The sequence below is a fragment of the Dromiciops gliroides genome, chromosome 3 (assembly GCF_019393635.1).
Source record: "Dromiciops gliroides isolate mDroGli1 chromosome 3, mDroGli1.pri, whole genome shotgun sequence".
NCBI lineage: Eukaryota > Metazoa > Chordata > Mammalia > Microbiotheria > Microbiotheriidae > Dromiciops > Dromiciops gliroides.
The window spans coordinates 212,431,721-212,456,314 of record NC_057863.1 but is presented as its reverse complement, the minus strand read 5'-3'; the positions used below and the strand labels follow the sequence as shown (position 1 = coordinate 212,456,314).

Here is a 24,594-nt window from a genome sequence, read left to right as displayed (position 1 = left end):
GATAATAGTAAGGTTCACTCACTCCCCCATTCCTTCCCCCTCTTCCCCTTCCCTCCATAAGCTTTTTGTTTCTTTCATGTGTACTACCTCTCCCTGGTCCACCTCTCCCCTTTCCCCTCCCCAGTGCATTCCTCCTACCCCTCAAACCTATTTTAAAGATGTCATCATGGGTTAGCTAGGTGGCACAGTGGACAAAGCACCAGCCCTGGATCCAGGAAGCCCTGAGCCCAAATTTGGCCCCAGATATGACCCTGCCTGCCCCACAAAAACCCAGGATAAACAAAAAATAGATGCTTTACAGATATCATCCCTTCATATTCAGTTTAGACTAGTATCCTCTGTCTAACTGTATTCATTTCAGCTGCCCTAATACTGAGAAAGTTTTATAAATTAGAAGTATTATCTTCCCATGTAGGAATGTAAACAGTTTGATCTTTTAATATCCTTCATTATTTCTTTTTCCTATTTACCTTTTTATGCTTCTCTAGGGTCTTGTATTTGAAAGTCAAATTTTCTATTCAGTTAAGGTCTTTTCATTAAAAATGCCTGAAAGTCCTCTTTTTCATTGAACTTCCATTTTTTCCTCTGAAAGATTATACTGAGTTTTTCTGGGTACATGATTCTTGGCTGTAGTCCCAGTTCCTTTGCCCTCTGGAATATCATATTCCATTCCCTGGTTCTTTAATGTAGATGTTTCTAGATCTTGTTTTATCCTTATTGTAGCTCCACAGTATTTGAATCACTTTTTTCTAGCTGCTTGCAATATTTCCTCCCTGATCTGGGAGCTCTGGAATTTGGCTATAATATACCTTTAGGTTTTCATTTTGGGATCTCTTTCAGGTGGTAATAAGTGGACTCTTTCAATTTCTATTTTACCTTCTGCTTCCAGAATATCAGGGCAATTTTCCCTGACAATTTTTTGGAAGTTGTTGTTTAAACTCTTATTTTGGTCATGGTTTTCAGGTAGTCCAATGATTTTCAAATTATCTCTCCCAGATCTATTTTCCAGGTCAGCTGTTTTTCCAGATATTTCATAATGCCCTCTATTTTTTTATTCTTATGGATTTGCTATACTGTGTCTTGGTTTCTCATAAAGTCACTAGCTTCCATTTGTTCAATCCTAATTCTTAGGCAATTATTTTCTTCTGAGAGCTTTTGTATCTCCTTTTCCATTTGGCTTTTCTTTTTTCTTTTTCTTTCTTTCTTTCTTTTTTTTTTTTGAGGGGTAATGAGGGTTAAGTGACTTGCCCAGGGTCACACAGCTAGTAAGTGTCAAGTGTCTGAGGCCGGATTGAATTCAAGGCCAGTGCTTTATCCACTGCACCATCTAGCTGTCACCCAATTTGGCTTTCCAAGCTGTTGACTTTTTTCTCATTACTCTCCTGCATCACTCTCATTTCTCTTTCCATTCTTTCCTCCACCTCTCTAAATCTTCCTTCTATCTCAACTACTTTCTCTTCAAAGTCCCTTTTCAGTGCTTCCATGGCCTGAGACCAATTCATATTTTTCTTGGAAGCTTTGGATATAGGGGCCCTGAGGTTTTTATCCTCTTCTGAGGGTGCACCTCAATCTTCCTTGTTGCTAAAGAAACTTTCTATAATTCTCAATTTTCTTTGCTTGCTCATCTTGCCCTCTTTTATTTGGCTTTTAACTCCCTCTTACAGTGGGGCCCTACTTCCAAGCTACACTGTCCCAAGCTTCAGAGGGTCCCAGGTGTTTTGGTTTGAGGAAGGACAGGTTTTTCTCTCACTTGGACTTTTCTCTGGCCTGAAGACAACCTCAAGCTGACTTGTTAATTAACCAGCCAATAGAACTTTATGTGCTGTGGTGGTTCTTAGCTATAATGAGCCTGCAACCCTCCCCCACATAGGATTCCACTGCTCAAGATTTCTTTCTGGTTCCCTACTGGGGTGGGATAACTGAATTCCTCCTCAGGTCCTTCAGACACCCCTGTATTTTCCCCCTCGGCCAGCCCTCTTACCCAACCATAATCTTAGTTCCAGAAGATGCAGGTGCTTTAACTGATTTGAAGGGTTGGGGGTAAGTCCCTCTGGCACAGCATGCCTGGGGTCTGTGTTGGTGTAATTGTGGGGTTGGACTCTTCTGACAGCCCAGCATGGCTTCTTCTAATCTGTCTTTTGCTGGAAAATAATCTCAGCCTGTCTTTTTGTGGGTTTTCCTGCTCCAGGGGTTGCTTTATTGTTGTTTTGGGGGTAATTGTGTCAGGAGCTCTGTGCATTTAATGTTTTTCCTTCACCATCTTGGCTCTACCCCTGGAAGTCACCAGTATTTTTGTTTGTTTGTTTGTTTTTTTGTTTTTAATAGAAGGTCTATCTATAGTAATGGGATAAAACTTTCCATTGTTCATCATGGTAAACAGTGCAGATCATCTCCATCTTGATATCAATTGGTCTAGAAACAATTATGTCTATTTGCTAAACTGGAATAAGAGTAACAAAGTAGAAGACATTTCATGCAGTCAAAGGAGCAATCTGAGAAACTCTTCCTGCTTCACCATAAGACCAGGTGTTCTTACATTTCTTATGAGCTGGAGCTTTTGGCAGTCTGGTGTAACCTATGGGGCCCTTGTCAGAACCAATTTTCTAAGTACATAAAATCCAGAGCATAACAAAGGACCCCTATTGGTATTGAATGTACAGATCCATACTGGGGTTCTTGGCCTGGTGTCTGTGAACATGATTTTTAAATATTTGATAACTGTATTTCAATATAATTGTTTCTCCAAATACTATATTTATGTATTTAAAAACATTATTCTGTGAATTGTCCTCTAATCTAGATAATAAAACTAGTCAAAACACAGATAACTAATTTAGATGGGTGGTGTTTTCTATAATAACTGAAAGCTTTTTAACATCTGCATGACTGACATTTTAAAAATGTTTCCGTGTTAGTTTTCCCCTGAAGCTATATCTTCCTTTGTACATATTTACACTATAGACTTTCCTACTGCTATTTCTACTAAAACAATTCATACTTCATTTAAATAATATTCTGAGACATAAAACATTTAGTCAGCAATTATTCAAAAACTTATTCTAAACCAGGCATTAAACCAGGTGATCTAGGAATATGTAATCCTGTCCATCAGGAGCTTATACTTAAGGAAGAAAGAAAAGACAAAAACTTTCAGAACCTCTAACAAAAGCCAGTAAGTTTCATAAATAGCACCTGACCAGCAATGTGACCAAGATCTTCACAATCAATGAGGCAGACAGATGAAACATTTGTCCTTCATGTGGAACTCAGTAAGTCCTGAGAATGCCATCTAAACCTGACAGTCTACTCCTTCTTGTCTATTATTTTTTGTTTGTTTGTTTTGTTTTTAAATTATTTATTTATTTATTTTTTGGCAGGGCAATGAGGGTTAAGTGACTTGACCAGGGTCACACAGCTAGTAAGTGTCAAGTGTCTGAGGCTGGATTTGAACTCAGGTCCTCCTGAATCCAGGGCCAGTGCTTTATCCACTGCGCCACCTAGCTGCCCCATATTATTATGACACATAATATGACATGAGTATAAAACTATGAGCTAAAAACACACATAATATTGAAATGATTTTTCTCATTAATTCAAGTAATATCGCATCAAAGAAACACAGTAAGTAGAAACAGTAAGAGAATCAGTAAAACTTTTTATGTAAAGGGTCTTTGTATTAACTTTCAATAGTTGTTGTTGTTTGTCCTTCATTCTTGAGGAGGACCAAGGCCTCAGGGTGATGAGGTGATGATATGACTTGCAGTTAATTGGATTTAAGTGAGGGAGGGCTGTGCAAAGTCACCATCCTCATTCTCTCTTCTAGAGCCATCTGGGTCCAGTGTCAAGATATATGTGTGTGTATAGTATATGTGTGTATATATGTGTGTGTATGTGTGTGTGTGTGTGTGTGTGTGTATATATATATATATATATATATATATATATGAACAAACGGAGATGCCTCAGATATTTAAGGCAATTGGGGTTAAGTGACTTGTCCAGGGACACACAACTAATAAGTATCTGAGGTGATATTTAAACTCAGGTCTGCCCTACTCCAGGGCCAGTGTTCTATCCATTGTGCCACCTAGCTGCTTCAATAGTAAGACTAATTTCAAAGGAGAACAGCCTCTTATTGAATTAATAATTCACTTTAAGTGGCCAGCTCTAAAATTAATGTTTACTTTCACTGCACTTAACAACCATTATTCTAGACAATATTTTTTCACGTTTCTAAATGTATTTCTTTTTTTAGGCATCAAAGAACAAATATATATATAAAAAGCCTGCCAGCATCATTAAACATTATCTAATAGCTACTAATATTTAGTGAGATCTTAGCTTTCAAGCAAATAAACACCTGAGTGTACTGTTTTTTGCATAGACATTGTCTTTTAAACCATGAATCTAAGTATCCATTAAGTAAAACCAATGATGGAATAACAACTCTAAAAATTATAGTTAATGATTTTTTTAAAAAGTTTTAAGACTTGAGGTTGAAGGCCAAGTGCTTGCAGCACTCATGATACTAGTAAATCACATTATAAATCACTATCCTTGTCCCTGTTTATGTATTGATATGAAATGCCAATATCTTTAAAAATATATATAATAAGATATCACTTTAAGCCATTTTGAATCCAGCTTTATTACAGAAATGGCATCTTCATGGACAGGAAAAATATTTCCTTAGGCAGGAAAACAAATCTTAAGAATACTAGTCCATATACAACTATCCGTAAAATATTCCTGTTAGTCTGAAGGTAGCATTAACAGGCATTACCTTCCTTGACATAGTCTTCTGCTTCAGGGAGGTAATGACAATACACAGAGTAGCTGAGAGGAAAGAATCTCCTACCCATTGAATTCTCTGCCTGTGTGAATTCAGATTTGCTTGGATAGTAGTAACGACCACCAATGATTCGATTCCTAAACTGGTTTTAGAGGTACTTTGAGAAGTTGAGATGGTGAAATAGAGGAATAAATTGTGCCCTTGGGACAATATAACAGAGCAGGCTGCTCTTCCCACTGTTTCTTCCTAGAGTATTTAGGCCATTTAAAGATGTCAATTTTTTTTTCCCTCTCACAATACAATGAGACAGTTAGTACAAGTATTGTCATCCCCATAGTCTGGCTGTGGAAACAGACTGAGAGATTAAAAGACTTTTTAAACATGCTAGTAAGTGTATAAGCCAGGAGAGAAATCCAAATCTCATGACTCCAAGTATGAATACCTCCAAGAAGGAGGAGCCCATTACTTCTCAAAGCAACCCATTCTATTCTTAGACAGTTGGGATTCTTGGGAATTTTTACCCCAACATCAAATCCAGAGGTTTTTGTTTGTTTGTTTGTTTGTTTTTAATAACTGGTTATTTGTTCAGGCCTCCAGCATCCTTTCCTTGTGAATATGATTTTTTGAACCAAAGTACAAGACTATATTTATCCCTACAACCTTTCTTTTATTAAATTCACTTCAATGTTCTAGTCTATGAAGATCCTTTTGAATCTGGACTTTGTCATCAAGTATGTTTTATATATACACACACACACACACACACACACACAAATATACATATATATATCTACACAAACACACATACACACACACACACACACACACATATATATATATATATATATATATACCTGTTATCTATATATACACATATATATCTCAGCTTTATGTTGTATGCAAATTTGATGAACATAAAATCTATTACTTTACCTAGTCATGGACAACAATGTTATAAACAGTATAGCACCTCTCACGGTCCCTAAGGTACATATTTGGATACTTCCTGCAACATTAACATTGAATTATGAATAATTGCTCTTTGAGTATGGCCATACGAATAATTCTGAATCCATTTGATTTTATTCTTGTTTAATCCACATCTATCCAATTTTTCCACAAGAATGTGAGATATTTGGTCAAAAGTTTTGCTAAAATCCATATAAATTATATTTATAGCATTATCCTTATCTATTGGTTTAATAGTCTTGTCAAAATGTTAATTTGGCAAGATCTGTCATTTAAATTTTACTTTATTATTTCATTTGTTAAATTATGAATTTAATAAATACCAAGATGGCATATTTCCATATGCAAAGTAAAAGTGATGGATATGTGCAACAGTGAACCTTTATTACATTCAGTTTGCTTTTCTAAATATATAATAAGTTCAACATTATGCTTTCAAAGCTGCCCTGTCTGCTTGTGTTTCATTCAGTTAATTTCTATGCATTTAAAAAATGCTTCAATGATGATCTTTTTTCTTCTTTTTTTGTGGGCAGCCTTTTCATTCAGTGTAACCATTGTCATGATCAATGGAAATTCCTTGTCATTGAGGGCAACCTTGCCAATCCACATGTTTGCCACATTAAAAAATGTATATCTATTTTTGCACTCTGTTGGGAGGTGGAAAGCATTCCCCTTCATCAGTCTTCTGGAATCCTCATCATTAAATTAACCATAATTTAACAATCTTTCAATGTGTGTTTGTGTGTGTGTATGTGTGTGTGAGCATGTGTGTAATGTTTCTGTATAAAATGTTCTGTTGATGCTGCTCACTTCAGTCTTTGTTAGTTCACAAAAGACTTGCCAGTCATTCACAATGACATTCCATTATATTCCTATACTACAAGATATTAAGGCATTTTTCAGTTGATGGGCATCCCCTTTGTTTCCATCCCCCCTCCCAAAATCCTCAATGTGTTCCTATAAATATATATATATATACATGTATAGGTTGTTTTTTCCTTTTTTGATCTTTTTGGGGTATAAGATTAATGATGGTATTGCTGGATCAAAGGGTATAAAGAATTTAGTGACATTTAAGATATTTTTTTTTTCCAAATGGCTTTCCAAAACAGTCATGCAAACTTAGAACTCCATCAACAGTCACTAGTACCTCTGTCTTTTTAAAGCCCCTCCAAAAGCTGTTACATCCCTTTTTAAATTTTGGTCACCTTTGACAAAGAATATCTAAGCAGTTTTAATTTACATTTAAGTAATTGCTAATGATTGAAAGCATTTTTCATATAGCTATCAGTCACATGATATTTGAGATATTTATCTATTAGAGATAAATGATAATTCTGATATATTTAAATTAGTTGCTTATTTTATATCTTAGGTATCAGAGTAGTTTCACACATAAAAATATCCCAGCTGGCCATCTCCTTTTAAATATCAACTGCAAATAATTTTTTTGTGTGTATCACAAGATTAAAAAAAATGTAATTCAAATTTTTATGTTATAATCTATGATTCTCCTTGCCTTTGTCTATCCATGACTTCCTTCTGGTACAGAGTTGTGAAATGTATTTTATTCCTTGCTCTTCTAATTTAGGATGTGACCTTTTATATGTAAGTAATATACAATGGGAGCTTATATTGCTATGTAATGTGAGATCTTATTCAAAGTTAATTTCTGTCAGATTATTTTACAATCTTCCCAGTAGTTTTTTTTTTTAATTGAGTATTGAGTTTTTATCCTAGTAGTTGGGGTCCTTGCATTTTTATCAATTATTATACTACTATATTAATTTCTTGTTATAAGTTAGTTGCCCAATTATTCCATTGATTAATCTCTCTATGCTCTCTACATTAATGCAGTAACAAATCTTATGATTATTGTTTTGCTTATCTTGAGATTTGGTACTCCTAGGACCTTATCTTTCATATTTTTTCATTATTTTTCTAGAACATGTTAATTTTTTTTTTCCTACAAATGAATTTTTAAAATTTTTTCTATCTCTCTGAAGAAGCCCTTCGGTAGTTTGATTAGTATGACAACAAATAAATTTAATTAAGCAATATTGTCCTTTTTATAATTTTTCTTAGCCTAATTGTATTTAATATTTATCCACTTGTCTGTTTTTATGTCTGTCAAGAATGTTTTGTAGTTGTAGTCATTGTTACTATATATGTGTCTTAATACGTGTTCTTGTAAATATTTTATAAATTCTGTGTTATTTTGAATGGGATTTCTTTGCTATCTCTTCCTGAAGGATTTTATTGATTTTGTGAACTCCTTCAGGGCAGGGCACATGTCTTTGTTTTCTTTCTATTTCTATTACTTAGCATAATGCCTAGCACATAGTAAGTAATTAATAAACGCTTGATGATTGTTGATTTTTTTTCACAGAAAAGCTGATAATTTTGTGAGTTTATTTTGTATTTCATCACTTTCTCACAATTATTGTTTCAATTATTTTTAATTGTCTCTCTAGGGTTGTCCATGTAGAGTATCATATCTGAAATAAATGTGATAATCTTATTTCCTCTTTTCCTATGTTTATTCCCTCAATTTCATTTTTCTTGACATATTATTATAGCTAACATTCCTAACTGTAGTGAATAATTGGAGTAATAATGGATATACTTGTTTTGCTGTTCCTGATCCTGTGGAAAGATCTCTAGTTTATTTCCATTACATAAAATTTTAGCTCTTCATTGGAAATAGATACAATTTTCCATATTAAAGAAAGACCTGGGGGCAGCTAGATGGTGCAGTGGTTAAAGCGCTGGCCCTGGATTCAGGAGTACCTGAGTTCAAATCCAGCCTCAGACACTTAACACTTACTAGCTGTGTGACCCTGGGCAAGTCACGTAACCCCCATTGCCCCGCAAAAAAAAAAAAAGAAAGACCTGTTCCTTTTTTTTAAAAAAAGAAAGAATTGTACATTTTTAAAAAATCCATTGATATAATCATATGATTTTGGTTATTTTTATTAATATAGTCTAATATGTATATAGTTTTCCTAGAATTAAATCAACCTAGCATTCATGGAATAAATTGTTCCTGGTCATAATATAGACTGTTTTTGATTTGTTGATATAGCCTCATTGCTAATATTTAAGTAAAACATTTATGTTGATATTGAGTAAGGCTACACTGTTATATTTTTCTAAGGCTAGGCAATAGAGTGGATGAAAATAAAACGGAGTGGAGAAAAAGAAGGTATATTCCTTTTGAATGCCCTTCTTACATGGGTTCTTGGGTGTTCCAGGGCCAGGGAAGTAGGTAAGGGAAAGAAAAAGGAGAAAGGGATATTAACATCATCTGCTATTATTATATTTCTTTGTCTCCCTAGAATTCAATTCAATTTTTCTTTGAGTATTTAGATTTTATACTATTAGGTACATATTGATTAAGAATTGGTGATTCGGGGCAGCTAGGTGGCACAGTGGATAGAGCACCAGCCCTGGAGTCAGGAGTACCTGGGTTCAAATCCGGCTTCAGACACTTACTAGCTGTGTGACCCTGGGCAAGTCACTTAACCCCAATTGCCTCACTAAAAAAAAAAAAAAATTGGTGATTCATTGTCAATAACACTTTTAAACATACTGTAGCTAGCTTCCTTCTTTATTTCTCTTATTACAGTATCTTTTTTATTTTTGCATTGTATGAGATCATAATTGCTACTTCTTTTCTGAATTCACCTAGATTCTAACAAATTTTGCTCTAGCCGCTTATTTCTTTTTGAATCTTTTGTGTTTGTATACATTTCTTTCAATTCTATTTTCCAATTTTTTTATTTTCTATTTTTCTGCTACCCTCCTTTGTTTTATGGATGAATTCTTCCAATTAATATTCACAATTATAATTTTTCATTGTTTATTTCCCTTCATTCTAAACTTTTATATTTTATCCCTCTCTTTCTCCCCAGCTTCTGACTTGGAAAAAAGCATGTAGAGCCAGAAGTAATGTGCTCAACGCTAGTGATCTTTATTTGATAAAATCAGTTTCCATTGTCTTACTATCTTCTCTCCCCTTTACCCAATCCTTGATCATAGCTTCTTATCCCTTTTTAACCCCTCTTTACTAATTTCAAAGATTGAGTCAATTTTGTTTATATTTAAACAATCCCTCCATATACCATCTCTTTTAATTTGTGTCTCTTTTCTCTGCTTCTCAGCTTAGTTCATTGTTGATTTAGAGGATTTTTAAACCAAATTCTTTGAGTATGTGTGTGAAAATTCAAATTTCTTTGTCTGAAATAGGTGAATGTTATCGTATGTATTGTATTCCTCCCATCTCCTCTCCCATATTTGGATTCTCCTCATTACCCCCTGATTATGTAATATAGAAAGTTTCTCACTCCACCCTTCACCCTCTATTTCTTCTCTGCTATATTCCTTCTTTTGTCTCTTTTGTACTTAGTCATTGCCTTCCAAGTGATAGCCCTACAAGATTCTGACCCAGGAATGGAGACAGTTTCATAGCTGCAGGTGCCAGGAATTGAGGCTAGGTGCCTGTCCAACTTCCTGTCTCTTTGCCTCTGACACAACAATAGAATGCAGGCTTCCGTGACTCACCCCTAGTCTGTGCGTTGGAAAAATTCCATGGGCTGGCCTCCCAGATAGGATTTTCTAGGTAAATCCCTTCCCTAGTGCTCACAGGGTTCCTGCTGTCTCTTTGTGCACATGAGCTGGCAAAATATACTTATAATAATTTCTCCTCAGATTACTTGATCATTGTCCAGGGTGTATGCATATTCCCTTTCTGTTTCTCTCATATATACACAGACACAGTGGTTGTGAGAAAACAGGACTTTTAAAGACTGGTCTAGCATAACCTATTATTAATATAATTATGGCTTCCTTTTTGAGATGTATACTAATCATCTATTTAATGATTTAATCTAGAAATTTTATGGAATCAAAGCCAAGTTTTCTGTCCAATAGTTTGGAGACCTTCATATCTGTTTTTTTTTTTTTTTTGAATTGGGAAAACATTTTCCCCTCTTTAAATTTGTGGTATCTCTCCCATTTCTACAATATTTTTTTCAAAAATCAGTGAAGCTATGATGGTAATCTACTAAATCTTTTATTTAATATTTTTATGGGTCCAACCTAAATAGACTTTTAGGTGAAAGTGATGCAGAATGAACACTATGAGATGAGCAAAATAGAAGACAAACAAGAAAAAATGTCAATCAGCAAATATAATAACTGAATTTCAATCTTCTTCTCTGATTTTATAGGTGACCGATTTCCAAGTCCTAAATGTAAGCAGTACATGCATTCAACACACAAATAGTTGCTGCTAGCTCTTTCCCAAGACAACCTTAGCCTTTGTTTCTTTTCTTAAAAAACCCTTTCTTTCCCTGAAAGTTTTTAACAATGATTTTGAAGTGTGCTGTATAAACCCTTAATGTGAAGTATTTTGAATTCACTTGCAGAGACAGAGCTAGAAATAATGGCCTCATTATTTCTTGCTGGTATTGTTTTGTAGCCCTCTTAACCTAGGTTCTGAAAAATACTTCATTGGAATGCCTGGAGTCAACATAACCTAATAAGCATTTCCTAAATAAGAAGTATTGTGCTTTTTGGAGAGTAACTATTGTTTGGCACATTATATATCCAATATCACCTTAATGCAATGTATAGTCTTAGAAAATTACCAGGAGCACTAAGAGGTTAAGTGACTTGCGTAAGTTCATATAGTACTTGTTAGCAAGACTTGGGTCCAGGTTTTCCTGATACCAAGACTGGCTTTCCATCCATTATGCCATGTTGCTTTTCTTTTTCTTTTTTTTTTGAAATATTAAAAACAAATGTTATATTTTGAACTTACTGACTGTGCAAATGAGTGTACAAATTATTTTATATTTAAAATATAAATGATCATATTTTGTATGTAAATACTTTATACATAACCCAAATGATATAATGTATTAAATACTATGTAAATACTATTTATGAATAATATATAAGCTAATTATATTGTATATTTTATAACAAACTGTTTCCTTCCTTCCTACTTGTCTGTTGAATGAATGATCTGAAGCCAAGTCAGAGATATTTACAAAAATAAAAGCAAAAGACAAATGTGTATAAAATATGCATATAAATTTTTATACCAAAAAGTAGTAGTATAAGTATTAAAATTAGCCTTGGGTGCCCTGAATGGAGCTGCCCCTCCCCCTCCGGTTCAGCTGCAGGGCCTCTGAGCCAGGCTAAGCAGTGTGGATGAAAACAGGGCCCCTGGCATGGCACCGCATGGCCTGGAGGCACACAGGAAGCCAGAGGGACTCCAGAGCTTCCTTCTCCCAGCCCTCAGCTCCCAGCATGAGTGGCATGGGGCTCTGCCATGGCCCTGGGACAGCCAGCCCAAGTTTCACCTGAGAGAGGAGGTTAATAAAAAGAGACACAGGGAGATGTAAGGGGGGTTTTCAGTTAGGAGGGGAGACGACAAATCCCTACAGTCAAAGAGGGGGATGCTACAGAGAGAGAGAGGAGTGATGGCAGTGAAAAGAGTGAAAGGGAGAAGACACAGGGCAGCTTTCAGATAAGAGGGGAGTGGCTGACAGGGAAAAAGTGGAGGAGAGCAAGTGAGAAGGTGGGGACAGTAGACAGCAGCCACACCCAGGCGAGAGATGCGGCTGGGGGGGGGGAGGGGGAGTGTTAAGCACAAGCCTTTTGGCAGGCAAGCAATGGCAGGAAAGAAAGTAAAAAGCAGTCAGGTAGTATTTCTCTTTGTATTCATTCATTCATTCATTCATTCGTGTGTGTGTGTGTGTGTGTGTGTGTGTGTGTGTGTGTGTGTGTGTGTGTGTGTTTGGGGTATTTTTGGTGAGGGATTTGGGGTTAAATGACTTTCCCAGGGTCACACAGCTAACAAATGTCAAGTGTCTGAGGCCCGATTTGAACTCAGGTCCTCCTGAATCCAGGGCCGGTGCTTTATCCACTGAGCCACTTAGCTGCCTCTCTCTTTGTATTTAATTCTAAGATTGTTTCATATAAATAAACCCTGCTTTGTTTATTTTTTTTTAAAGGCTTTTGCTTATCAGTCTGAGAGACAGTGGGGGAAGGGGCAAGCCCTTACAGGTTGCCCCCCCACCCCATGGGACTAAAGGAACCTGAGGGAATTTTTAAACCCCCCAGGCAGGTAGGCAGCTAATAGCCCCATAGCCAGCCAGCCAGGAGTTCACAGATTAGGGCCCAGTTAAAATTATTTTTAAAGTACTGACACAAATATATTTAAATTAGTATTCTTGTATTTAATAATGTTGTCAGAGTAATTTTGTAGCTATTCAGTATACATTGGGAAACAAAACTTTGCCTTTTGTTTATCTCTGAGGGAGTCTCTTCTGACTTAATGTAAATCCAGTATTTGAAAATTCTTTTGTGGTAGTGTCATAAAGCATGAATAAAGAGCAGTCACACAGGAATAATGCTCATCATATTATCCATTTCTTGTCAAATTCCCAGAATCCTCATTTCCTGATCACAAATAACAAGAGAAAGAAGGGAAAAAGATCAATTGTATTGCTTGTTTGTAGGAAAATACATTAAGAATGAATAAGTTTGAGAGAATGAAATAATTTCTGAAACTGGAGGAAAAAAACTGACAAAATAACTAAGGTTCATGCATTTCAAGGATGAATTTACTGATCTTTTCTATCTATAAAGAAAGGACAAAATAATTTTTAGAAAAATACTCTATTTCGGGAAAATTTGGGGATTTTCATGATTGCTTGTCTTAAAAGGTTTTTGTGGATATTTTTATTTTAATCACCAATGGCACTCTCTGTCCTGAATATTAAAGTTGGGTCAATTTACATATATGTATTTGTGTATATATTCATCTCTTAATAATAAGCCTTTTTCAATTTTGAAATCTAAAGTTTATAGAATATGACAATTTGAGTATTTAAGTTTGGAAGACAACATAGTACAAAAAATACCTATTTCCTTGTATATATCCTAATAGAAGATGAAAAAGGTAGCCAAATTTTAATAAAATATTAAAGGTTTAAGAGAAATAAATGCAAAATCATCATATTATCAAAATTCCGCTTGAAGTTGAACTATTATGACTGAATGGAATCTGTAATAAATAATGAGTAAAGTTAGCATGAAAATGTTCTAGTCTTATTTTTTCCAAAAAAATATGGCATTAACAATAATTTAAATGGAAGGTATTATTTTAATCCAATAATAGGATCAAATCTTTAAACCTTATTTGATATCAGAATAAGTCCTACAATAATAATTTAGGTATATATTTTACTCCTACTACTCCTACTCCTGCTACTGCTGCTGCTGCTACTATTACTACTACTACTACTACCACTACCACCACCACCACCACCACCACTGCTACTGCTAAAACCATCATTTCCTACAATGATCATAAAATAATTTTGATAAAAATATTTAAAATAAATAAATATATTAAAATTGCCATATATGAGACTCTTAGAAACATACTTCTGTCGGGAAAATTTTTAAGTCTGATGGAAGAACAAAAACAACAACATTTCCAGGTTGAAACAAATAGGTTTATTGAGAGAGGGTTAGTTCCCCAACAAAGCCAATAGGTTTATTGAGAGAGTTTTAGTCTCCCAATAAAGCCGGTCATCCAGGCGTTGGACCTGAAAGACCCAGAATTACAAAATCCATGGGTTTATATACCCTTGCAAAAGTTATACTTGTACAGTATTTTATCATTAGTTGTGCTTCTAAACTTAAGTCATATTCTTAGAAAATATGAAGAACTACCTAAATGACTATAAATGTCAGCATTATGATAACAATAGGGTGGATCATTGTTAGGCCACTGGTCAGCAGCGTGAACTCTTTATAGAAAAGTATGTTATTCATGATTATTAAAATATAGCAGTGCTGATTACTAGATCTTGTGATATTACCTAATGCTTGACATTGGAAAATTAGGAAATATGATGAAAGACTTAACCTTTTGACCTTATATAATCTAAATATAATAATATCTAAATATAATAAATCACAATTTTTAGTTAATATATTATTATCTTAATCCAATCATTTATAACTATGGTGAATTTCTTATAACTAATGGATGGGGAAAATCTCACTCACACTTCACTTATTAATAAATTCCCCTTAGAATAATCCCCAAAACACTTCTTTGATATGTTTTGAAATTGCCATGAAAATTATTGAATGAATTATTATTTCCTCATTACTACCTCTTCCCACATGTGAATCTGATCAGGATAGCTTTAAAATGAAAAGAGGAGTAGGAGGAACTGTCCACTTTTTTCTCTCAAGCCAGATACCATAGAGAGAAGCAGATAAAAAAGGATAGAGAATAATAAATGTGTATTAAATTGAACTGAAATGAAGAATTATTAGGGAAAGAACCAATAAACATGGGAGTCAATAGCTAAGATTAATCCAACAATACAATTCAGGGCTTTAGAAGTCTATATACAAATGCATATAGTTTGGGTAATAGTGTGAAATAGAATTCCTAGCACAAAGATATTTTTGAGTTCTGGAAAAGTCTTTTTTCTTCTTTTTTTTTTTGACTATACATTAGCCAAACATCTACCTTCTTCCTGGTAGTTCATGTCTTTTGGGGGGACTCTTTTCTCAACTCCTACACCTTGATCTTCATTCTCATATATAGATACACTAGCTCCAAAAGCTTCTAAGTTAGAAATTTCCAGTTTTCTAGCTCATTAGTTTTTCCTTACCTGTGATCTCAGGGGTAGAAAAACAAGTAGATTTACCCAAATAGTAACTTTACTTTGCCTACAGCTGTCTTGACCTTGAAGTTGTGACATTTAAAATTAAATGCGTGGTTGCCTTATTCCTGTCCCAAGTGTAGGGAAAGCTAGCTAGGGTTTACTTATATATTAGGAGCTTTAGTACCAGTTTGGGGGCATTAAGCATTTATTAGAAAAGAGAGAACACATGGGTCAGAAAGTTAAGAAAAGGCCTATCTAGCCTAGAGTTCCAGCTTCTCTTGGTTCTTCCTGAAGTCCTCCACCACCAATCTGTTCAAGAGACAAACTGAGCATGGAAGCTTCTTCTCCATCCCAAGAAGAGGTGGTCCTTCCACACTGCTTCAAGCAAATTGATTAGCATCACCCAAATACATTGGTTCACTGGACTTGAGGGTGGCCCCATATTGAGGTCAGAGTCCACACTCTCTGAGAACACACCCTCCTGAGGGCCAGGCAGGTGTGGCTTCAAATGAATTGACTTTAAGTGAGTTAATCAGCGAAATCAGTCAATCTCAGTCAATCCAATCAGTCCAAATCAATCCCCTTGAGCTGGGGCCTTTGGGCATTAGCAAAGCCCATTATTTTCTTACAGAGTCCTTTGGTACTCTTAAGTATGAATGCAATAGTCCTAGTGAGAGCTTAGTGAAACAGAGTGTCAATCCTAGGAATAACCTTTCACCAGTCCACTGGTGGACCCTTTTTTTCTTTCCTGGCCTGAGCTCCCTAGCAATATGCCTTTTTTCTCCTTCTCCTGGGTTTTCTTAGCCCTACTTTGGAGATCCCAGTCCAGGTCCCAGTGTAACTAAATAATGGTCTTCCTAATTTGGGAGTATTAATCCATGTCCCAGTCTGAGGAAGCCAGTAGCCTGCCCATGCTACTTTCCCTTCTCTTCCCTTCTATGCTGCCTTGCATGTCTCTAATTAAGCTGTATGTCTTTCTTTTGACCCTCCAACAAAAGCATTTGGTGAAATAGTATTCCTTACTGGAATATGCCAACAGAAATATAGTGGCAAGGCATATAAAGAAGACATATTTCATGAGTTTTGTTCTAGTATTTCTTGTCTACTTCCATTATCACTTTGCTAATAATTTTATGTGAAGCCAAAGTAATTACATCCTAAAAAATATACACCTGATGGATCACCACATCAATACTAAACCATTCTTTGAAGACATTTATATGAATCAACATTGTAACACTGTTCTGATTCAAACAAGCATTTGAATACTATTTGAAATCATTATCGTTTAAATTTTCAAATATATTTTAAGTGTGTAACTACTATTAATTAATTATACCTATCATCTATCTGTCTAGATGTAAAAACCCCATCAGTAACTATACTGAGAATGTGACAGATATATTTTATGATTCCCCTGGGAATTCAAAATCAAAAGTATAAAATGATCATGGGAAAAATTATCCTGTTCAGTAGTTTATTGGCAATGACACTGTTATTATTTTTGCATATAATGTAACAGATATATGATAGGATATGAAGCAAGGAAATTAAAATCTTAGTGGGAAAGAAATAAGCAAAATACTGTGCTAGTATCTGGAAAATCTATATAATATGATTAATTTAGGATGGAGAAGTATAATTTAAATTATTATTAACCTAAATAGAAGTATATTATATTTCACCTTACTTATATTTGGGCAGAATATACTTTCTTTAAGTGATGGGGATGAAAAAGAAAAAAAAAGCCATATTGGCTTTCTTATGCCTACAGGGTATCTGATACTTTCAGGAATTTGGTTCAGTGTACCTTATAAGGTATGGTCTACAATTGGGTCAAAATATAAGTGCAAATATAATTCTTCCCCTATCCAGCAGTCATACTGTCAAATTCCTTTTCTGAGTAAGAAAATAGTCAATTACTTCAAAGTTCAGAAGGTAAAAGGGGATATTCTATGTCAAGAATGCTATTGGCTAATATTCTTATGTGTACAATGGAGAGATTTGTGCTCAATAATACAGTAATGTTATACTTATAGTAATTATGTCCTAAGAAATATTGTGCATATTTTTTTGAACTTCACTTATGTTAACCATCTCGAGGATGTTTTTGCTGTGGAATATAAATAAATAAAAATATGCAAAATCTACTGGCAATTCTATATTTTCACAAATATTACACTCCAATACAAATTTATTCTCTTTCTATTATGAAGAAATCTATGATTTTTCAGGAATCTAAGCATGGCTTATAAGCATATATCATAACCTATTAAAAACTGGAGTCTAGAGACTTGTGAAGATTCTGTTTATATTTGTAAGGAGGTAGGGAGTGAATAGGTAAATCCTTGATCAATATGAGGAGCTTCACAATCCTCCTGATGAGACTACAGTGCTTGGGTCTTTACTTAGGGATATCTGAAGAGCATATGGAGGTACAGCCATTGGGCATACCCACTGGTATTTTGCTTATATGATATAGGGAACTCCTGATGGCTAAATATTCAAAAATATAAACTCTGGAAAAACAAAAAACAATAAAAAAACAAAAAAATAAATGCAACCCTGGTCAGATGGTCACTGAAGCCAACTGTTCTTTCACTGTTCATCTGTCTATTTCTAAGAATTCACCTTTAAAATGCATACAAGGGGGCAGCTACGTGGCAAATAGATAAAGCACTGGCCCTGTATTCAGGAGGACCTGAGTTCAAATATAGCCTCAAACACTTGACACTTACTAGCTGTGTGACCATGGGCAAGTCACTTAACCTTCATTGCCTTGCAAAAAAATAAACAAACAACAAAAACAAACAAAAACACAGTGGAGCAGACCCATATCCTGAAGCTGGGGAGATGGAGAATGTGAGCATAATTTTCACTATCTAGGAACATCTATGGGTCACTTGAAAGAAAAATACATGGCAGAAGTAAGGATATACTAGGGCAACTAAATGGATCAAGTGGATCAAGGTCCAGTCCTGGAGTTGGGAAAATTCCTATTTCCAAGTTCAAATCTGGCTTTAGACACTAGCTGTGTGACCTTCAGCAAGTCACATTATCCTGTTTGCCTCAGTTTCCTTATCTGTGAAATGAGCTGAAGAAGAAAATGGCAAACCACTTCAGGATCTTTATCAAGAAAACCCCAAATGAGGTCATGAAAAGTCAGATACGACTGAAGAACAAAAAGTATATGTTTGTATGGGGCCTGAAAAGACAGGTCCTTTTTTTTTTTTTCCAAGAAAGTGACTTTTAAGTAGATGGTAGCAAATAGAGTACTGACAGATTTCCTACAGAAATAAATGAAATAGGTAGGCATATGAATACCTGTTTGATCTTGTGGAAATTTATTTTGATTTGGGGACCCTACCTTTGGGCTGAGATTAGAAAGCCTTAGGCCCTCAAGGTTTTTTCTGTGTGGGAGGGGCTGGTGCCCCTCCCCCTCTACTTCAACTGAGCCAAAAAGCCCCATGGGCTGTACAAGACGCCAGGTCAGACAGCTGGGAGGGGGCCCCAGATCCCTCTTCCCTGAGCAGATCTATCCGAGAGATCCCCGGCTCATCCAGGCCAGGCTCTGGCATAGGCTGTGCCAAGGTCCCAGGTGTGCAGCAGGGGCATGGGCCCCTGGAGCCCTGGGTATGGTATGCATGAGACACTTGAGCATCCCCGTCCCCCCAGCCACAGCCCTGCCTGGCGGATTAGCTTGGGTTGTGTCAGGGTGCAGGAAGCCCCGAGATTTGAGTCGAGAGAAGGAAGATATATATATAGACCTGGGAGTTAGACAGCAAGGGGGGCTGACAAGATTAGAGAGGTGGCAAAGGCAGCAGAGGGCAGACTGACAGAACAGACAGAACAGGAGGCAGCGGAGAGCACAGAAGCAGTCAGCACAGGGTACAGGTTGGAGAAAGTGAAGATTAAGAGAACAGAAGGACACTGGAGCACTAGGAGAACGGAAGGAGAGGTTGGTGAGGGAGAAACACAGGGGTTCAGCGGTGGCAGTATGGAGAGGAAAGTTAGACGCAGGGGGATAGACAAAGCGAAAGGGGCTCGGAGTTAGAATAAAGGAGCTGAGTAATGAAAGTGGAACATACCCTAAGGCAAGAGGTGGCAATGGCCCTTATTGTATTAAAAAAAGTTCCAGGCGCATCAGGTGGAAAGAGACAAGCCTGAAGGCAGTCAGATTATACATTTTATTTCCCTGTATTCTTAATTTTAAATAGTATCTCATAAATAAGCTGCTTTGATTATTTAGTTAAGAGGCTTCTTAATCTTTTGCTTATCAATTTTGGGAGTGGAGCAGTGTGGTGGAACTTCATAAATGGCCCATATTAAATTAATAGCAGTCAGATAGCCAGTCAGTCAAAAGTCCCCAGATTAGTCCTCTAGTAAGATTAGTCCCCCCAAATTAGGCCAGTAAATTAAAATATTACTATAGTCTGAGTTCATAGACAGTGTACATGAATACCAACTCCTAAATGGAAGAAAAGTTTTTTTTGTTTTTAAATTTCCTTAAGCTGGATGATTGCATAATCTAACTTTCTAAAGAAAGAAAAATGACTGCCTGAGCATTGCATCTTGTGAATACTGTTAAATTTTGAAATTCTCAAGTTCCAGGGTTTGAGTATTGGTTCTTCCAGAGAATGACTGGGATTTCCCGATGCAACATTGGTCAAAGAAGAGGATTATCTGCATCATTTAGATATATAACCTTATTGGAGAGTAAAGTGAGTGAGTAAAACACTTTAGGGAATAAAACACTTGTTGGAAGTGGATTCATGTCAACAACTGTGAGTGAGATTTTCCCCGTCCCTTAGTTATAAGAGATTTACTATAGTTTTAAGTGATTTAATTAAAATAATATTCAATATATTAACAAAAAAATAATTGTGATTCATATAGATTGCATAAGGTTAGTAGGTCAAGTCCTTTTTCCATGTTTCTCAATTTTCCTATGACATAGTGTAGTAGATCTTGTGATATCCGCCCTAGGAAATGTCACAGGGTCTGTAGGTGGTCAGTAATACTGTTCACGCTGCTTTACACTGGCCTACCAATGATCCACCCTATTGATATCATAGTGCTGATCCCTTGTTATTACTCAAGACTATGTCCTAATTTTAGATAGTGTCCCCCAGGGTATATAAACCTATGTAGTTTGTACTTCTGGGTCTTTCAGGCCCAAAGCCTGGATGACCGGTTTTGTTGAGGGACTGGCCCTCTCTCAATAAACCTATTTGCTTCAGCCTGGAAACTTTGTTATTTTCATTCTTCTGTCGGACTTAAAATTTTTTTGAGACAATTTGGTGACCCCGACGTGATCCTGCAGTAACTCTGTTATTCGGGTTCCTCTTCTCCAACTTGGGACTTCATTTTAAGCTCGAGCAAAGGGCCTTTTGTCCTAAGTCCTTTCTTGAGGGAGAGAAATCTGGGCACAGATTCTCGCAGGTTCAACCTTCCAGGCTGGTGAGTATCCACAAGCTGCAGATTGTGATATTCATTTTATTATTTAGTGCCTTCTGATTCTAAATTAATTTTAATTGGATTTTTTTTTTAAAAGGCTGTAATTCATTCTCTGCTTTCCCACAATTTCACTTGTACAGGAACTTCTGCTTTTTTCACTGTGCACTGGAAGGAGAGGAAGTTCTCTGTGAAACCGCACAGCATTTAATTTTTAAAGGTAGACTTGGGTGGGAAAGATATAAAACCTGTGAATGTGTCAGTAAGATTGTGTTTGAAAGGTGTATGTATGTGTTTGAGAGGTGTGTGTGAGGTGTGAGTATGAGACGTGCCCTGGGCACGAAGTGAGTGTGGAGTCCTGAGTACGCGGTTCTGATATCCCGCGAAGGACTCGGCCGGAAAACGGACGAAGCGAAAGGTTGTGTATCTGAGCCAATAGTCTATCTCGTGATTACTGCATATGGCCCAGTGGACTGGTTTGCTCCTGGACGACTACTCAGGGGTCCTTATGCCAAGCAGAATCCGCAAGGTCTCCTCCGTGGGCGCGAGTAGACTGGCGTGTGTCTGTACATGTTTGCCTGTCTTCCCTGCCCTTGTGTTCGTGTGTGGGACTAAAATTTAAAATTGGGCTGAGGAAGGTGTTCAGAGGACCGGGTCTTTTTAATAAAGACCTTGGATCTATGGTAGCATAGGCTACCAGACTGATCAGGTCCGTAAGTATACCGTGAGTAGGTATAGAGGGCCGGGTCTTCTAGTGAAGACCTTGGATCCATGGTGGCATAGGCTGCCAGAGTGATCAGGTCCATGAAAAGGTGTCTTAGGAGGGCTTTGGATCAGGGTTGGCCCAGGCTAACCAGTGTGCACATAGGGTGATCAAGCCCGTCCACCAGAGGGTAGGAGGACTCGTATCTGGTCGTCCTTTTTGCCTAGTTTGAGCCAGGTCAGTCTTCCACCTCTGGTGTACACCATGGGAACTAGGCTGAGTAGAACACCTATTCCTAAAGATTCTCCATTGGAAAAGTTTTTGGAAATGTGGGACAGAAAAATGATTATAGCCAAAGAAATTGATAGGGAAACTGCTCTTAAATATTGTTTCAATTGGAGCAAACATTTTAAGAATTTTTGGCCAAAATATGGGACTTTCGATCTCTATATTTTAGATAAGGTAGAAAAAGTTTTAGAAAACCAGGAAAAGTGGGATCAGCTAAAATATCTAGTTCATTGGAAATTGTTCTCCACTATGATTTCTGAGGAGAGCAAGCAAAAAGAGAGTGAGTCCACTGCACTCTATCCTGTAGTCAGTGCACCATTAGCTCCTCCTTCTTATTTTGACCCTGTAGAAGGAGTGAAGGATAGGATGAGCGAGGAGAAAAAGCATGTTCCAATATCCCAACATGCCTCTGTTTCTGCTTTTCCCTTGATAGAAAAGCCTCAGTTAAATGCTCAGGGAAATTTGCTATATATTAGAGAACATCACCCTTTCAGACCTTCTGATTTAGCTATGTGGAGGCAAACTACTCCTCGCTTTGATGATGACCCCATAGCAGTTATAGATCAGTTTAAATCTATTTTTCGTGGGCATAATCCTACCTGGACAGATGTACAAGACATGATGGATGTCCTGTTGTCAGAAGGAGAGAAAAGAGGAATTATAGAGATAACCAATCGTGTGGTGGTAGGTCCAGGAGGAGGGGGAACATGGCCCATGCAAGATCCCGGATGGGATCCTAATATTCCAGCAGATATGAACCAACTAAAAGAGGCTAGAAATAACCTAATTAGAGGAATGGAACTTTTCTCAGAAAGACCAGAGAACTATAGTAAGTTCCAAGAGACGGTTCAAGAAAAAGATGAGACTCCTATGAGGTTTTATGAAAAACTGTGTAAGAGTGCTAGAAGATTTGCTAGACTTGACCCTATAAACCCTAGGGATGCTGGAATGATAAATGCTGCTTTTGTGAATCAGTCTCTTCCAAATATTACTGAGTATTTTCTGAAATACTGTCCTGGATGGCATGAAAAGAATATCGGGGAACTGAAAGCAATTGCTCTATATGTGTTTGAGGGAAAAGATAAGAGAGATGATGGACAAGACAGTAGAGAAAAATCTAGTCAAAAATCTAAAGCTGTTCTTGCCACCATCCAGCAAGTACCTATAGGGAAACAGAACAGAAGGTTCTGTTGTTTCTATTGTGGAAGGATGGGACATATGCAGAAAGATTGCCTTAAAAGGAACAGGAATTATCAAGAAAGGTATAAATTTGAAAATAATCAGGGAATGAGTACAAAATTAAGACAAGGAGTAAATCAGGCAAATACAGGAAACTGGACTCCTGTACAAAATGCTTCGGCATGACGGTTTGCGGGGGAGGTAGAGGATGTGGATGATGCAGATTCCACTAAGATCATGGCCCCTGCTTTGACCATTCATGCCTCTCCCTTACCGCATGTTGATTTGTATGTTGAAGGTGTAAAATGTTCTTGTTTAATTGATACTGGTGCCTCTATCTCGGTATTAAAATTTGTTCCCAAAGATAAAGGAACTATTGTCAAAAAGATGCCTGTGGTGGGTGTAGAGGGGCACAGCCAACTAGCTCCTCTTCTGTCTCCCCTTGAAGTTACTATTGGTCCTATTTCAGTAATGCATTCATTTTTGTGGATTCCCCAATCTCCTATTAATCTTTTGGGTAGAGATTTATTGTGTAAATTGAAAGTTGTTATTAATTGTATGCCAGATAATACATTGACTGTTGATATGCCTGATGAAAATGTGTTAACCCCAGTGTTTATTGATGTATTAAGTGAATGTTATGGTGAGGAATTGTCTGCTTTGATGGTATCCCAATCTAATGATTTTTCTATTCCAGACACCTTGCCTGAGAAGGTGTGGGCAAAATCCTCCACTGATGTAGGACTGCTGAAATCAGCAGTTCCTATCTCTATTGCTACAAAAGGAGGGAAACCACCATCTGTACCACAATATCCACTTTCAAAGGAGGCAATTATTGGTATTACTCCCATAATTGACTCCCTTATTGAACAAGGAATTATTATTCCATGTAGGTCAGAAGCAAATACTCCAATTCTTCCAGTGAAGAAGCCAAAGCCTGGTCCTGACGGTAAGCCTATTTATCGTTTTGTTCAGGATCTTAGAGCAATTAATGCTTATGTTGTTGCTCTTCACCCTGTTGTGCCTAACCCAGCCACTATTGTGACTGTTATTCCCTGTGATGCCACTTGTTTTTCAGTATTTGATTTATGTGCTGCCTTCCATTCCATTCCTATAAGTCCTGAATCCCAATATCTGTTTGCATTTACCTGGATAAACCAACAGTACACATGGACTAGATTACCACAAGGTTTTATAAACTCTCCAATGATATTCTCTTAGATTTTGCAGAAAGACTTATCAACCATCACTTTTAAAGGTTCTACTTTGATCCAGTATGTGGATGATTTACTTCTAGCTTCTCCTAATCAAGAAATTTGCTACTCTGACAGTTGCTATTTGGTTCAGGAATTGTTTCAGCGTGGACATAAGATCTCCAAGTCAAAGGTACAGTGGTGTAAGGAGAAAGTAGAATATTTGGGGTTCATTTTATCACCAGGAAAAAAAGAACTATTTCTCCAAAGAGGATGCAGGCCCTGCAAAACTTATAAGTCCCCAAGACC

The 24,594-nt window shown here is 36.7% G+C and overlaps 1 protein-coding gene across 8 annotated transcripts in view; it reads right to left on the bottom strand.

The window, feature by feature from the left end:
- Window positions 1-24,594, bottom strand: part of EPHA6 (EPH receptor A6) — a 1,203,504-nt gene that overhangs the window by 815,756 nt on the left and 363,154 nt on the right. The window lies entirely within an intron of this gene.